This window comes from Haliotis rufescens, unplaced genomic scaffold (assembly GCF_023055435.1).
Source record: "Haliotis rufescens isolate VD_foot unplaced genomic scaffold, xgHalRufe1.0.p SCAF_9, whole genome shotgun sequence".
NCBI lineage: Eukaryota > Metazoa > Mollusca > Gastropoda > Lepetellida > Haliotidae > Haliotis > Haliotis rufescens.
This window is the reverse complement of record NW_025964383.1, coordinates 14,631,652-14,644,619: the sequence shown is the minus strand read 5'-3', so window position 1 is coordinate 14,644,619 and position 12,968 is coordinate 14,631,652. Positions and strand designations below refer to the sequence as shown.

Below are 12,968 nucleotides of genomic sequence, written 5' to 3'. Positions count from 1 at the left end.
TTTATGCCAGAAGGAAATCATCCGTTTTAATACTTTAATTTTGAGGGGTTCCCTGCCAAGTTCCCCATAAACCATAAAATTAGGTGTTGAATTCCTCAGACCAGTTACTATTTTTAAAAATTTCAATTGCATTTTCTCTATCATTTCTAAATTTTCAAAACCCCATATTTCGGAGCAGTACAAAAGGATTGGCACTACCATCACGTCAAACGCCTTCAATAAACAATCTAATGGTAGGTTAACATTTCGTGCTCTTTTTATTAGGCAGTACATTGCTTTTGTCGCGTTTGCTCTTAGTGATTTCATACAAAACACAAGCTGTCTATTTCTGTGAAGATTTATACCTAAATATGTATAATTATCAACAATCTCCAGTATCTTTCCCCCAAAATAAAATATTGATTTGGTTGATTTGGCTGGACCCCCACCAAAGATTATTATTTTTGTTTTTGAAATATTTACGTTTAGCTTTTATTGTAAGCAATATTGGTTAAAGGAATCTAACGATTTTTGCAATCCAGATTGGGTATCGCTAAATATGACTGTATCGTCTGCGTAGAGTAATACTAAAATATGTAACCGAACTGTGATGTCATTTCCCGATATACAATCAAATGAGATCCCTTGGCATCCTTGTTTTGTAAGATACGATTCAAGATCATTTAAACATATTGAAAACAGTAGTGGTGATAGATTTTCGCCCTGTCTAACACCTGATTGACAAGGGAAGTACTCTGATTCTGCATTATTTGATTGTACCATTGATTTAATATTACTGTACATATTTTTAACTAAAGTTAGGAATCGGCCCTCAATTCCACTGTTTTGCATTTTAGACCACAGTCCTACTCTCCAGACAGTATCAAATGCTTTTGTAAAATCTATGCACGCACAATAAAGTGTTTTTTTTGACAGTTTCAAAATATGCATCAACGAATGGATAACGAATATATTATCAGCAGTTTGAAATTGTTTCCTAAATCCTGACTGTGCCGGAGTTAGGATATTATTAGCATCTAGAAATTTTGTCAGTCGTTCGTTTAGGATACTGGTGAAAAGTTTTCCGAAACAGCTTAATATCGTAATGGGTCTATACGAGTTTGGATCAGATGGGTCGCCTTTATTTTTGAAGATAGGTTTTATAATTCCCGAGAGCCACGTTTCAGGGATTACACCGCATGAGAGTACAAGACTGAAGAATTCCGAATATAGTGGGGCAAGTACTCCAATGCTATCTATTATATGATCATTCTCGACTAAACCTAGCCCAGAAGCCTTATTTCTTTTAAGTTTCTTTGCAGCCTTTATAATTTCTTCAGTCGTTATATCATCGTTTAAGGTTTTACAATCATACACCAGTGTTGCAGTTGCACATCTTTCTAATTCAGAGTCATCAATTTTGTTTTCATTTTAGTTTTTATAAAAATTATAGAAGGAATTAATATCAGGAGCATTCGGGTTTGTGTCTTTCTTACATCCTGTTAGGATCTGCCAAAATTCTTTAGGCGAATGGTGACGATTTTGGCGAAAGGTCTTATTTAATTTGTCTTTATATTTACTTATATTCCTATCCATACATTTCTTGTAAGCCTTTGCTTCTTGGTGATATGCCAATTTATTAAATACTGTTTTCGATTTTTTAAGTCGCCGTTTTGCTTTATTAAATTTCTTTCGGGATCGTCTGCATTCTATTCCGAACCAAGGTTTATCTTTTTCGCGTTTTCTGTATTTAACATTGTTTTCTCTGACTCCGAATGTTGCTCGTGCAGCGTTAACAAGCACGTGCGCGATTTCATTCGCGAGTCTGTTTACACTCGGCGGGTCGCCGTGACCTGTCCGTGCTTCGTGCACAGTCTTCATCAGTTTATTTATCTGTTTTACATTTATATTCTTTATGTATACATCTGATTTATCAAGCTTGTAATGTTTATGTTTGTTAGCGGCATTTATATAGATGCATGGTAGGCCTTTACATGGATTACTGACAGGAGGTGTGACTGCGCTAAGTGTAAAGGTGAGAGGGCAGTGCACGTCTGAGTAGAGGGGTGAGTAGTCAATTATATTAAAATCAGAAAAGAGCGGAAGGCACATTTGCGATACGATAACATAGTCGATAACACTTTTATCTTTACATGTTGTTTTACCTATCATTTTATCATTTCCTAGCCTGCCATTATCAATAAACAGATTTAATTTTTTACAGATTTCAATAAGTTTAAAGCCAAAGTTATTTATTCTTGTTTTGTCCTGTGTTGCTCTCACGCGTGGCAACCCAAGTTCATCGAGCACAGATTCAGGGTTAAGTTCTGATTTAATTTCATCAATATCCAGATTAAATTCTTCGATTATGTATTCATCAAGAATTTCGTACTCGCATAGATTATTTGTCCGGGCATTAAAATCCCCAATTAAAATGATATACTCACTTTTTGACATAATATTAATTATTGATTCCTCAATTTCATAAAACGTATCGTTTATATTATACTTTGATCCTTCGGGTGGAATATAAACAGTCTCCAAGTACAGATCCTGATCAAAACTAAATAGTTTTTCACTTACTTTAGTCCAATGAATGTAATCGCATTTTTCTTCAGTTACGGATATATAATCTCTATATTTACTTTTATATGCTACACCTATACCTCCTGATCGCCTTACAGTACCCAACCTATTCTGAAGAAAAAGAGTATATCCGGGTATATCTAACTCATCCAAACTGTTTGTTTTCGTTTCTTGAAATCCAATTATGTCTCTTTTAGCTATTAGGTCAAAAAATTCCTTATATTCTAGGCGATGTCTGAGGCCACATACATTTAGACTTAAGAAATTAAGACTATTATTTTGGTCATGAACAGTACAGTCACCACCATCATCATCATCATCATCATCATTATCATTTTCACCATCATGTGCAACAACATCATATGCAACAACATCATGTGCAACAACATCATGTGCAACAACATTGGCATCATTATCACAATTACTAGCAAATTCCGAACCGTGGTTTACAGCATTTATATTATTAAGTACAGATTTCTTTTTCCATAATATACATGAAATCTTTGCTTCACGGGCTGTGTTAAAAATAACTGGGGTATAGGCATGATAGTTCCGGACATCTGTGACATCATTGGTATTAGGTACATCTGTGTTTGCATATGTTTTAGTGGAAACATTTACATCAGTTAAATTGGTTTCCTTATCTTAGAACACATGGTTATTCAAAATATTAACAGAGTCCATTGTATTATACGCATTGTGAGTACCATTTGGTTTGCTCGGTACATTTATCTTTAAGGTTTCCCTGGACTCATGTGTAGGTTGTGTGTGATCTATGGTTTTCAGAATATCAGATAGATTGTGAGCATGGTTTGTGTTTTCTGTTGAATTAACTATTACCTGTACATCAGAACAATTGCCAAGATTACATACAGTAGGGACGCGGTTCATCAGTGCATTTGAAGAGTTCGCGTTATCAAGTACTTGGTTGACAACATTAGTGTTTACAGTTGTTTGACTTGAGATATTTACCCCCGAGTGTGTATGGTTATTTGGGATAGTCTTAGGGTTATTACACATATCTTCTGTGTCAGTAACATTTGTGTTTACATTTAGTTTATATTGAATGTTTTTCTCAGAGTTTTTATTAATCTTGTTTATGGTAGAAACATCCTTCTTACCCCCCTCTGCATGAACCTCTTTATTGATAAATGTTGTAATTGGAGCACTTACATCGACATCTGTTATTTTATCAGCTGTGATACAGATGTGATTATCCAAAGCCACTGCAACAGGCATATCATCACATATATTTCCATCAAATTTGTTTACATTTAATTGGGTTGAGATATTTACCTGACCTTTTGGAATATCATCATCATCATTTACAACATCATTTGCAACAGCTTTGGCGTCAATATCACAATTAATAAATAGCAAACTCTGAATCATGACTTACAGCATTTACATTATTAGGAACAAATGTGTTTGCCATTGGTTTGCATGAAATACATTCTTCATGAACTCTGTTAAAAGTAGCTGGGGTACAGGTGAGATAATTCAGGGCATCTGTGATATCAATGTTGTTAGGTACATCTGTATTTATGTATGTTTGAGTAAGAATATTTACTTCAGTAAAAATATTTTCCCTATCTGAGGAAACATTGTTATTCAAAATATTCACAGAGTCTATTGTGTCATAAACATTGTGAACACCATCCGTGTTTTCATTTGCCTTGCTTTTAGTACTTTTACATCAGTCCATTCAAAATCTAACTCCATAATACAAGCCTAGTTCGGCAAGGGTGGAAACTGGACTTTTATAGTCAGTTAACTCTCTTGCCTCGGGAAGATGGGTATCTCAGTCGGTTAGCACTATCAATCGGCATCGGTCCGGACTAGTACAAGCAGCCACACACACACACACGTGCATGCACGACGCTATATAAGTGCAACAATCTTGGACGCGACGTTGAACCAAATTTCACCTCACCTCACCTCGGAACTTGTTTTGTGATTCAGTTATCATCACCTCCCTTATATGACATTTGATTTCCATCCATGTTCATTGTGCTTGGGAAACTGTTCCCTTTCATTTGTAACCGAGTCACAGACACAGGTGACAACAAACTCCAACAAATACACATGGGTTTGAATTTTCTAATGTAGAACTTTACACTGAAGGCATTTGAAAGGCCTTTGGAAGCGGTACACATAAGTTCCACCGCCCATCAGAATCACCATATCCTACCATGGCCCTGTCCCTCATCAGATTTCCCTCCTCATCAAGATCAAAGCCAGCACAGATGTCACATTCTCTTGCGGCAAGTCCATGAACATGAAGCACCAATACCATAACATCGTATTGGAAGCCACCAAAGTCCTGGCGACAAAGAAAACCACAAGAAGCCATTGACATCAGGAGACCCCAGCCAGCCATGAACCGTGACCAGGGAACCTATCTGCCTCGTGTTCGGGACTTTGATCTTTGTCGGTGCTAATTACCAAGCTGGTTTCCATTTGCCCTTTGCTATGTCCATACTTACACCTGTCAGTGCTAATTACCAGGGCCTCCCGTTTGCACATTGCCCATTACCAATTACTTACCTGTGATAACTCAAGTGCTGGCTTCCATACGATCAGGGCTAATTACTGTAAAGTGTTGGCCTCCATTCTCTGTTGCTAATCACCTATCAGCGCCAATCATCTGTTGACTTCCCTTGTTAGTTTCTACCCTTTGTTATTTTCCACATTTTGTTATCCTAATAATTGTGTTGGTGTCGCTCTGGGCACAAAGACACACAGAAATTATGAAAGATGAATTTGCGCCTTTATATACAACAAGAACGAATCTTGTTTTTCTCCGCATTCCTGATGTGTATCATCGTAAACTGGTTCATTTAATTACATGTATGTTTGGAGGCGATATCAAAGGGGCAGCCCAGCAGACACAGACAGTGTCGTCCGTTTCGCTTGAATGACCACCCCATTTTCCCGTTTTATTATACACGAGAGTTGGGAACACTGACAAGTGCAATATGGTTATGCAAACAAATTGAAATAGATTGTTTAAAAAAGACATTGTACTGAACAATTTGCCGATGAACAAGGGGATTGCCTAAAAGACGGGCCGGGCCGGGCCAGCGGGTAATACTAAAAATGGATTGCATTATAATAAAACGAAACGTGCATATCTTGGTAGATCTCAAATGTCCACAAATGTACAGCTTTGATCATTGAATCAAAATGCATCTTCAACAATGAAATAAACTGATAATTATGACTACATACCGTGTGTCCCCGTAGAAAAGTCAGTGTCTTGACTGTGTGTATTCTTTGATGAGAATGTTTCTCATCGACCTTGGCGTGTAGCGTGTGATGTCCTGGGCAGGAAACGACAGTGTTTTGACTACTGTTCTTTCATTAATTAACGTGTTGGGCATCCCTAGTTAACCTTTACTAATTCATGTTAAACCAACACAGGATGTTTTCTGGAAGTGGATATTCGCGAATGTCATAGGGCTGACATGACATGTGTTAATAACTGTCCTAGCATTTCTAAAGTTACTAAAAATTCTTTATATCTAAAGAGTAGGAATATATCTAATTATATACAACTGTATTGTCTCATATTGCGGTAGTTAAAGAAAACAGTGCTCAAAGTGAAGCCCTTTTCCCTCTACATTCTCAACATAGTCTCTATCAAAGTGTTTGGCTTGTGTTGGGTCCGACTTGGCCCGGGCTGTCAAAATCAACATTAAACAGATAGATGTATCATCAAAAGTGTTTATCTCTGTAGCTTAGTATTATATCTACCTATATACCACTTTATAATGTCTCAGTACATCGTATTTAAAGAAAACAAGGGGCTCAAAATGAAGCCCTTTTCCCTCTACATTCTCAACATAGTCTCTATCAGAAGCGTTTGGCTTGTGTTGGGTCCGACTTGGTCCGGGCTGTCAAAATCAACTTTAAACACACAAATGTATCTTCAAATGTATTTACATCTATAGATTAGTATTCTATCCATATATATATAACACTTTATAATGTCAATGTACATCGTATTTAAAGAAAATAAGGCATTCAACGTGAAGCCCTTTTCCCTCTACATTCTCAACATAGCCTCTATCAAAAGTGTTTGGCTTGTGTTGGGTCCGACTTGGCCCGGGCTGTCAAAATCAACTTTAAAAACATAGATGTATCATGTAATGTGTTTACATCTATAGATTAGTATTATATCTACCTATATATACCACTATATAATGTCACAGTACATCGTATTTCCCAACGGATAGCTTATTGCATAGACAACACAAACCTTTTTGACTATTTTGAGTTGTTGTAGACTGGCGAATAGCACCAGGCGAATAGCTCCGAGAGGAATTATTTTCAGTTTATTGACAGCTTTGATTAATAGGGATTACGTACATTAGTCCCTTTCTCTAATTTATCTGCTAATTAGAATTTTTCAATTCTCATGTGATAGCACTGTTACTTAAATCTGGCTGTTTTTTTAGTATCGGGTAAGAAAAGATCATTCGTCTAGTCATTCATTTTACGATTCTTACCCGATCGAATGATTGATACCACATCGTTCCATCAGAGAGGTTTTTATTTTAGCTTGTTATATACATGTATTGTAAATAAGGGGATTTGTACGATCAGCTTATCTCACTTGGCCACAAACGAGGAGATATGTTTGGGAAATATTTCAATTTTGTTTAGGGATAATTTGTGAGACTTTTATTTTGAAAAAAGGGGATCATCATCATCATCATCATCATCATCATAGTGGTTAAAGCGTTCGATCGTCACGCCGAAGACCCAGGTTCGATTCCCGACATACAATGTGTGAAGCCCATTTCTGGTGTCCCCGCCGTGATATTGTTGGAATATTGCTAAAAGCGGCGTAAAACTATACTCACCACTCAATCACTCGCCGCCATTTTGTTTGAAGCAAATACAAGTGATACGAGAGGTGGAATCTGATTGGTCCATAGGAGAGGCATAGAAGGGACATAACTCGAAAAAGCCACTGCTGGCGCTACGATCGAGCCCAGGAATTCCTGCCTAGTTCGCCAACGGTGGAAACTGGACTTTTACAGTCAGTTAACACTCTCCGGAAGATGGAGATACCATGCCCCAGTTTAACATGAATACCCCACTCAGACACAGGATACACTCCGAGCCGACCAGTCCTTGTTTTATCCCCTTAAAGCCGAGCACCAGGCAGGGTAACAAAAAGTACCATCTTTTAACGTTTTTTGGTACTACGCGGCCGGGGATCGAACCCCGGACGCTCTACCACTAGACCACAAAGGCGGTCCCAAGTTCCAAGGCTTATCCCAAATCGGAATATATACTGAACCGCAAAGGAAACGTCACCCCAAGTAACATTGCAAGAAAAGTTGTCATTTAAATATCTTTGTAATTTTTGTCAAAGTTTCTAAAATTTAACATGACCTTATCCGGAAAAATGAAATTCGATGATAAAAAACAAAGCAGATGACAATAAATCCGATCGCCCAAACGCATCACGGCAACGGCCATGGTAACCCGATGCACGTGAGTTCCGTGCAAATAGAAATGTACACGCGTTCCCCCATTTCTTGCCCTATAAAAATCCACTCAGATCGGATAACATTCATTCGTTATTAAATTGCTACCACATACCAAGATTGACAAGAAATCAGCGACAACAAGCCCTTGGACGATTGCAAGCTGGACAAACCGCCCGGCAAGTCACCAGTGCATTTCAAGTCCACGTAAGGACCATATACAAGCTCCAGCAACGGTACCAGACCACCCACACTACAGATGACCGACTACGTAGTGGAAGACCAAAGGGTCACCAACCGACGTCAGGATCGTCAGATTGTGCGACAGCATCTTCAAGATCGCTTTGTTACTGCTGCGGAATCTGCTCGACAGACCAAGGGGACACACCAGCGACACATTAGTGCGAACACCGTGCAGAGACCTCCACTGTCACAGGCCAAACCGAGGACACCACGTCATCGCCGGGACCGTCTTCAGTGGGCAACACAGCACCAGCATTGGCGCCAACAACAGTGGAGAAGAGTCCTCTTCTCAGACCAGAGCCGTTACTGTATCTCAACAGCAGATGGCAGAGAAAGAGTCTGGCGACGCCGTGGGGAACGTTATTCGGATGCCTGTGGTGTTGAGAGAGACGCGTTGGGGTGGTTCGAGCATCATGGTGTGGGGTGGAATTGGTCTTGCACAGTGGTCTTCCAGAACATCGGTACAGGGAGAGGCAATGGTGTCACAGCAGCTCGGTACATTGATCAAGTCTTGAGTCCACACGCCACACCTCATTTGGCACGTCGCCGCAACCTCGTGTTTCAGCATGATAACGCCCGTGCCCACACTGCGAGAGCAACAAGAGACTTCCTCCAGCAGAATGGCATCAGAACCATGCAGTGGCCTGCCCTCAGTCCCGATTTAAATCCCCTTGAGCACCTGTGAGACGAGATTCAAAAACGGCTGAATGTCGTCCGACCAAGGCCGACAACTACAGCTGAACTGCGTCAGGCGTTCCACAGAGTGTGGGCTCAAGTGCCTATGGCCTTCATCAACCGCCTCATCCATTCCATGTATCGACGTTGCACGGCAGTCATCAATGCACATGACGGACACGCGAGATGCTGACTTGTGATGCCATTTTCTCAGAGACTATTGTTGTGTTTCACTTTTAAGAACATTTGACACTTGAATTTCAACCTTAATGATCAGTTTTGCCAAGTTTCAAGTGTATGTTTACAGTGTTTGGACAAATAAGTTCTCATATATCTATCCATGGTGACGTTTCTTTTGCGGTTCAGCATATATTGGGGGGATTGCGAAAGATTAGATTTTTCACTAGAGTGTAATAACTACATGTATATCGTAGGTACACAATGCGTAAATACCAAACGTGAGAACAAATTAAACCCGGTTATTTATTATATTAAACTTACATTATTAACACACACACATTTATCTTTAACCATCATACAGTTATTTTCGCTTGAGTGAGTGAGTGAGTTGGGTTTAACGCCGCTTTTAACAGTATTCCAGTTATATCGAGGCGTGTCAGCTTAATGTGGGAGGAAAGCCCGAAGTGATGCAGGTCTCAGACGTTTACCACTTCGGTTAAACCCACGAGCACGGATATGGTGCTGACAAACCTAGAAACATAATCGGGGCGAACCGGGATTCGAACCCACAATCATAGGTTTCTGGCGTGCCCAAGGGACGCAACTCTGCACAGCGAATCGCGGCGCCTTAGACGACTGGCCAACCCGTGCCCCCGTTTTCGCTTGAGAGTTGTACACATGATACATTTGCCACAGTGAACTGATCATTCTGAACATATTATGGATACACACCGGTTATTAAAAAGTCCAGCACTATATCGCCAGGAAACGTCTATGTAGATGCACCAGATTACAGGGTTCACATTGTACTCATATGGGACATCAAACCGAATTTTAGCGTGACAAAATAATGCTTCAACTACTACGTGTACCCTAAAGAGGTTTCAGAAGCCATAGATTCCCTCAAATATGGTAAAGCAGCTGGTCCTGATGGTATTTTACCAGAGATGATAAAGTATGGCAGTGATGTTTTAATTCCACATCTTCTTGTTCTTTTTAACAACATTCTATGCAGAGGTAGTTTTCCAGATCGATGGTCTAAAAGTATTATCTTCCCTCTCCATAAGAAAGGTAATGTTCATGTTGTTAACAATTATAGAGGCATTTCCTTGATGGATATTTGTGGTAAGGTTTTTACCCAGGTTTTGAATAATAGATTAAAGCATTTTGTTAAGTTATATGATAAGCTCCCGGAATGTCAGGCTGGCTTCCGAAAAGGATATTCCACAGTGGATAACATGTTTATTCTTCAATCATTAGTGCAGATATATTTGTCTAAGTCAAAAGGAAGATTTTACTGTATGTTCATAGATTTTCAGAAAGCTTTCGACTCTATTAACAGGGATCTTCTTTGGTTTGTTCTGCATTCAAAAGGAATTCGTGGTAGAGGGATATTTGTACACGAGGATTTACTGGAATTGGTTCTTCTCTTATATGCGGATGACTTGTGTATTTTTGCAGATTCAGTTCTTGAACTACAGAAGAAGATTGATGTTTTACACAAATTTTGTAACAAATGGGGTCTAAAAGTTAACATGGATAAAACTGATATCTTAGTTTCTCGTAATGGTGGTAAGTTAAGGAACAACGAGAAATGGAAAGTGGGGCGTATGCCTGTCAAGGTTTCTACATATTACAGTTATTTGGGTATTATATTTTCAAACAGGCTGTGTTGGTCGAAAACAGTTCAGACATTAGTTTTGAAAGCAAGTAAAGCTTTAATTCCTATAAAACAGCTTAGTTATAAACTTCGAAATATCGCTCCCAAAGTGTTGTTTAAAATGTTCGACTCTCAGATTAAACCTATTATTTTATATGGTTCAGAGATTTGGGGGGTTCATAAATGGTTGTTTCTCGAAAGTTTCCAAGCAAAGTTTTGTAAATTTGTTTTGGGTATCGGTTCCAAATCTACAAATGTTGCAGTGCTCGGAGGGTGTGGTCGATATGGTATTTATATTGATTCTTACACGGAATGTTTAAGATACTGGTTTAAGCTTCTTAATATGTCTCAAGAGAGATTTCCAAAACGGGTTTACGATGTGTTAGTTAGGTTTGATGCCGTTGGTAGGAATACATGGGTTTCGGCTATTAAGAATATGTTATATTCTCATGGCTTCAGACATGTGTGGGAATTTCAAGGTGCTGGTGATCCTGAAGATTTAATAAGTGAGTTTATACTGAGGGTTAAGGACTGTCATGTACAAACATGGTATTCTGAATTGTCTGGATGCTCGAAATTAGAACTGTATTCATTATTTAAGACATCATTATCACTTGAACCGTATCTATTAAATGTATTATCAAAAGAAAAGCGACGTATGCTTACCCTTTTACGTATTGGAGAACTGGGAATTATGCATAACACAGGAAGGAGGGAGTGCATCGATAAGACCGTCCGGTTTTGTCCATTGTGCAAGTTAAGGGCATTATAAAATGAAATTCATTTCATTCTTGTTTGCCCTATTTATGAAGATATTCGCTCAAAATATTTCCCATATTTAGACTCCATTACTGGTAATAATCGTAAAGACACACTGGTTAGAATGTTAAACTCTTCTGATGTAAACCGCCTTGAGAACTAAGCCAATTATGTTAAAAATGCTATCTGTCTTCGTTCTTCTTACCTGTAAATATTATTTCATGCAGCACTTGATGTGAAACTATTTTGTATATATATGTACGTGGGCCTGAGGCCTTATTACCGAATAAACTGATTGTATCCTACATATTCAGTAAAGCATTACGTGAATGCGCTGTTTAATACCTGGAGCAAACCCACTGGATACAGTGTGTGCGTTCAAGCGATTTCCCCTTCTACGCTTTATTGCGCCCCGTTCACTTACCCTTGCATAGGTGTCCTTCGAAGGAGAAGATTTGATCTGTCGTGAGATGCACTGAACAGACCCGTGTGCTCCATTCATGTTCGCCACACGCTTGGGACTTGCTTGCGGATGGCTCTCGGGATAGAAACACATGACCACACCCGCACATTTCACATATCCCATGAACAATCAAACACTGGGAATTCCGTCAATAGCGACCACGATACTCATGCGTCAATGTACGAAAAACGAGAGCTACATGAAGAGCGAAAACCTGCAGTAAATTGGGTCATCGAAGGCTTCCACTCGCTATTGCGTTGACAGCCAGGTCAATTCTGAAAACACCATTGGATAGTCCAAAGACGTGCGCACGCATCTCACGCCTGAACGACATTTTCCAGACGCATCCTGTTTCTGACGCCTGTCTCAATCCCAGAGTAGTAAACAACAAACTTTCCCTTGGATAGCTACTTCTGTTTATTCTGAGGATGTGATAGTGACTGAGTCACACATGACATCAGGTATTGCACTCTGCTGTTATGAAAAGTTATCAGGTCACCAAGGATCATGATAATAATTAAACACAGCGCCTGCTGTTTCACGTACACAAACTGATAAGGTAAGTGGATATATAGAGGTTATCACGCGAGTGTGTTTCGGGATGGTAAATATCCTGCATTAAGAATAAACATTGTATTTAGCGAGCCTTGGCGAGCTAAATACATAGTGTTTATTCCTAATACAGGATTTTTCCCATCCCCAAACACACAAGCGTGATAACCTCTTTATCATATAATGTCATTCTTTAATTCTGTGCTTTAAAATCGCTTTCCCTCTCTCACAAACATTACCGAAACATTGCGACTTTTCCTGGAATGCGTGCATTAATATTTATTACGTCACAGGGTAGGTGATGTGTCAGTCGGACAGTGACAGTAGCCGATATAGTTCCAACTGAAATCTGTTTCTTATACAGTGGCGA

The 12,968-nt window shown here is 39.2% G+C and overlaps 1 protein-coding gene across 1 annotated transcript in view; it reads left to right on the top strand.

Annotated features, from left to right (window-relative positions):
- The first annotated feature begins 12,014 nt into the window (after positions 1–12,014).
- LOC124150238 (monocarboxylate transporter 14-like) overlaps positions 12,015–12,968 on the top strand; it is a 28,456-nt gene continuing 27,502 nt past the window's right edge. The window contains exon 1 of the mRNA XM_046522197.2: positions 12,015–12,605. The gene's annotated coding sequence lies outside the window, so the exon portion shown is untranslated. The remainder of the gene's footprint in view (positions 12,606–12,968) is intronic.